The 4,965-nt window shown below is 36.8% G+C and overlaps 1 long non-coding RNA gene across 6 annotated transcripts; it reads right to left on the reverse strand.

Annotated features, from left to right (window-relative positions):
• Nucleotides 1-1,412: 1,412 nt before the first annotated feature.
• LOC113306599 lies at nucleotides 1,413-4,965 on the reverse strand. Of its 6 annotated transcripts, none has more exons than XR_003338719.1 (7): nucleotides 4,437-4,965; nucleotides 4,260-4,296; nucleotides 4,026-4,077; nucleotides 3,070-3,250; nucleotides 2,793-2,971; nucleotides 2,440-2,611; nucleotides 1,413-1,764 (listed from the first exon to the last, which is right to left on the reverse strand). It is a non-coding gene; the product is annotated as an uncharacterized LOC113306599 (long non-coding RNA). The 6 variants fall into 6 exon arrangements; XR_003338718.1 differs by having other exon boundaries at nucleotides 4,260-4,316; XR_003338717.1 differs by lacking the exon at nucleotides 4,260-4,296.

Below are 4,965 nucleotides of genomic sequence, written 5' to 3' on the forward strand. Positions count from 1 at the left end.
GGAAAACCCTAGGAATTTGTTACCAGTACCGGCGTTGATTTTTGGTTGCATTCTATGCCGGCACCTGGTTACGGCATGGAGTTGAATTTTTACGTGTGTTCTTTTGGTATCCGGGAGTAGCCTTGGAATTACCTAAGACTACCGGCATTGCCGATAGTTATTGTTCACCGCCGGAATGATGTACCGACATGATGTATTTGCTAAATTACTATGTCGTTTATGGTTCCGGCATGGTTTGTTTTTCGTGAATCTATGCCGGTATTAAAAATGAAAGTGAGTTTCCCTATATTCATTTAGTGTGTCTTTTGATATAGGGATTGAGCCAAGGAAGCTAACAAAGAAAAAACTAAAGATGCTGGCATTAAGAAAAGAAATAAGGACGTTCTTGCTACTCCTAAGTCCCTACCTCATCGAGGGAAAGACCATGGTTGCAACAAGCGTTTGGGGAAGGCTCTAATAGAGAGAAACCATGGGAGAGTGGTGACCATAGTCGACTCGTAATCAGTGAACCTACTGGAACAGTTGAGCACAATGAGCCAGATGATGAGCAAGATGAAGAGGAAAGTGAGGAGGAAGATAATGAGGATGATCCAAGTCAATTAGCAACCCAAAGTCAAGTTTCATAGGAAGATGGTGGGGAAAGTCAAAAATCGACACAAGGCATAGGCAAAGTAAAAGTTAAAAGTTCGCACCTTCCTCATACTAATGACATGATACCCGACCTTGATCGTGGTAGAATTTGGGGTGAAGCTTCGAATCCGGGAATGCTATTTGGCTACAAGGACACGTGGGATCGTATTATCTATCAAACCTATGTAAGAATTTTTTATCTTGTGCATATGTTTTGTTTGGTATTTATGTAAAATCTCTTAATCGTATTATCTCCTAATTGTAGGATCGTAAGAAGGTCGTGTGTGTTTGCCGAATCTAAGCCCCGTCTCATTGGGATTTGTCCATGAAAGATCAAGAATATAATGGATGAAAGAATAACTAAAAGGAAGCTCGACTAAGTGGTGGAAGTATAAAAGTTTGATAAGGGGAGGGAAAGCTACGGGGCGGGTATGGGGCGGGAATGTTGAATCCCGTCTCTGCCGCACCCCATAGTTAAGGTTTCAGTTATTACCAATATCCGACCCCATCCCCATTTATGCGGATAAAATTCTACCCAAACGGGACGGGTACCCACGAAGATGAGTTTGGATGGGGCAAATGGCCATCCCTACTTGTAATGTTTTATTAGGGAAACGTAAACCATGTTTCTGAGGTCAAATTTATGGAGGTTGATTCTGAGTAGGTTTGATGCAAAATATAGTGGGATCCCTGTGTCCATTACTCATATACACAGTTAATTTTGAAAATGTTACCAAAAACCCATTTCATTAACTACACTTGTTCTTTAAACTCGTAAGATAGGTACTAAACAAATCCACAATTTTATCAATGATAGAAATGCAGTATCTTTTGGTTGAAAATATAACCTATCAAATGTGGTGCAATAACCCAACTTTCAAACATGCATCACCATAAAGTACGAACACAGCTACAGCTAAAAGATAACATCACAAATACTTAAAATGATTTTTGGCTTCACTGTTTCAGTAATAGGGGATGAGCACGCAGAGGTGAACTTTAAAACTTTGACGCCGTGAAGCTCCGTGGGGCCGAATCTTCATGTTAAATGGAGCCAGCGCTACGAGATAATCCTTGAGGACCTTTGCAAGGGTGTCAAAAGAGGTTAAGGAAATAATAGTGGCCTTCTTCAACCTGGTTCGACAATGAAACAAACAGTTTAGTACATTAGTAAAACGCATTAGATCTCTTAATGGGTTTATAAATCATACTTGTAACATAGTATTATAATATCCATGTGAGATGACGCTACCAATAAATACAACATGCATTTAACAGCATGAAGTAAAAGACGTATATCCAACCCGCTCTGCTTTGATTCAAAGGAATTTCATGTGACGGAGATGCAACCTGGCGATATTCTAATTCGAGTTGACTGAAACAAAAGCTTTGATGCTAGCTTCATTATTGGATAGTATCACTAGTCAAACAAACATGATTTTGTACTTCTCTCAAGTAGAACTCGTAGATCAATGCGCTGCTACCTGACACTTCAAAGCCGAATACTTGTTTTACATTAACACACAGAATTCAAGACCTTTGTGGTTTTTGCAAAGCGAACTCAAATTTTAGTCTTCCTAATTGTGCATTTCCTTTTTAGCGATGGTTGGTGCATGTGCAACTACTGGAATAAGTGCCTCCCATCTATCAATTATTAGTTTCATCCAAATGATATATACTATTTTCTCCTAGTAGACAAATTCTTAGGATGATGTATTCTAAACTTTTCTTAAAACTTGTTTTCCTACTCTTTCATTACTTGTAGTTACAAATAAACTCACAAAAAAAAGTGAACACAACAATGGCTACCTTGGCAATGTTTTGTTTATCGTATCTAGCTATCGATGTTGGCTTCAATATCATTACCCATAACCTGAGCAATGCCCACCACCATCCCCAGTAAACTGTGATGCTACGATGCAAACTTCAACTCATACGGTGTATGGAATAATTGAAAAGAGTGCTGGACGTCAAATGTAATCTGTCAAAAAACAGAGGAAGAACTAAGATTAGCTATTGCTCAAGCAAAAGTAAAGATCATAATTGGTTTGTCTCGTACAATCCTGAAGTTGGCATGCCCAAGAACATAATTGTCAACATTATGTTCTTATTAATACTTTCAAGTAAAATTCATAAATTAAGCAACGTGTTAAAAGTCTTACCTTTATATCAAATGCAGGGGTAGATTTGCGCAATTTAATTAATGAGTCTGAAGAAGCTAGATTGAGTTTAGTTGCTTCTCTATATTGGAAGTTGTTAGTATTGGAGGACTATTTAGTACCACCCAGTAGATTGCTCCCAATTCTGACAACACGTTGACTTAATTCCTCTAACAGACCATCTAGAACCAATATACCAATACAAAGCCACTTTATTAGGTAAAATATTGTCAAAGTTTCACAATTAAAGAACAACTGAAAAGAGCACAATGCAGCTTACTTTAAAGTTTTCTCCACCGGGGCGATCTCCATATTTCTGAACGCCAAAAATCCTTCTATAGACTGAAGGTATTAAGTGAATTGCAGAACATACCCTTCATATGAGTTCTCTTTCAGTTCCCTCCGCTGAAGTTGCATTCAACTTCAACTACGTCCTTTTTTCTCCTTTCATTTCCGCAAACCTAGGAAAAATAATGATAGGATTGGCAATCATTTAAATGCAATTTTGGCTCGTAAGAAGCACTAAGACGTGGAAGATGTCATTTGAAGAATCAAACACCGTCCCTCTCAATTGAATTGCCAGTGAGGTCAGAGTGGGAGAAAAACAAAGAAGCAAGTAAGATGCATCCATAAATAAACTATAGACATCCACACATTAACACATATAAATTTAATTAATCTCAAATAGTGATCGGAGGAAGTGAGACAGAGGTCAGAAATCTTTTTTTTGAGGTTTCCCTCATGTTACAAGGTCAGAAATCTTAAAACATGCATTCACTTATTACATGCTATACAAGGAAGGGTGAACCTCAGCCCTTACGATATATGTATTTTGTTCCAATAATATTTTCCCACTGAAACACCACGATCGAAATAACAAACCAAAAAGAAAGCAATCTTTCACCTGGTAAATCTACGAACCCCAATTACTTCCAAAGTTTAACCACATTAACAAAATAATCTACCATGCTAATTAGACCACCATCAGAACTACCAACAAACCCACATACATGATCTCTATAAGCATCCATCACTACCCATTGCCATACATTTCCACAATATGATTTCCTTCATAGATAAATTGTTATTATCCTCACATTCATAAAAAATTATGGATCATTCATTTTTATTTTTTTTTTCGTAATTTGGAATTTTGGGAGGACCAATGTTGAAATAAAAAAATAGTTAACTCTATGATATTAAATCACATAATGTGTATTCTGGAGTGTTCCGTACCTGAATACCTATGGTACTGTTTCTTGATGACACCCTTGGAGTGAAGATGATCCTGCACATGTTGGTAGTTATGTCTAAGTTCCTCAAAGAAAAACAATGGTCTGAAATATCAATGTTAGATAGTTTTATCAAGAAAAACAATAAGCACCCAAATAACTCGAACCCTGGAAAGTAAATTAATATAACCCAAATGAGTAAAACTAAATTGGTTGGACAATGTTGAAATTGTAATACCTGGGAAGGAGTGATAGGTATAGAGATCACCATTTTGCTGGAGAACATTTTTACATGCTTTTATCAATATTAAAGCAGAGATTAAAAATCTAAAGTTAATTTTTTTTGTTTTTAAATTCAACATGTAGTTCAACCAAAATTGAATTTTAGAAACTAATTAGGGTTTCAACAATTTACCTTATGCATCACGATCATCCACATCAAACCTCAATAAGGTCACGAACATCGATAGTCAGACTCGAATTATTCTTTTCTTTTGCAAAAGTGTTTGATACTAGGGAAAACTGAAGGTCATTTGATTTTGAGTGCTTCATCAAAAATATCATCCCTACTGCAGTTCTGCAGCTTCCAAGAGGGATTTAGTTCTGTTGTGAATGTTGAACGATTAATTTTGATTTTTGCTGATAAAAGTTGGGTTTTCAATGAGACTCATAGAGCCAAAAAGGGGGGCGTCTAGATCTTTTCATCACCAAGAGAAGGTAGACAGACACAGCGTGTAACTTGTATAATTTTGCCTATAACGGCAGTTTTGAAGAGGCAATTAAATGTAAATAACCCGAAATGTCCAATGATGGAAAACATCAGGTATAAACTGGCATGGCACCTAGCAATTAGGTCAAAATTAAGATCACCAGGCAGTAAACCAAAAAACCAATTCCTAGTTCTAAAACGGATTTGCACATACAAAAAAATTGAAAAAATTCAC

This window comes from Papaver somniferum, chromosome 8, assembly GCF_003573695.1.
Source record: "Papaver somniferum cultivar HN1 chromosome 8, ASM357369v1, whole genome shotgun sequence".
In the NCBI taxonomy this organism is placed as follows: Eukaryota; Viridiplantae; Streptophyta; class Magnoliopsida; order Ranunculales; family Papaveraceae; genus Papaver; species Papaver somniferum.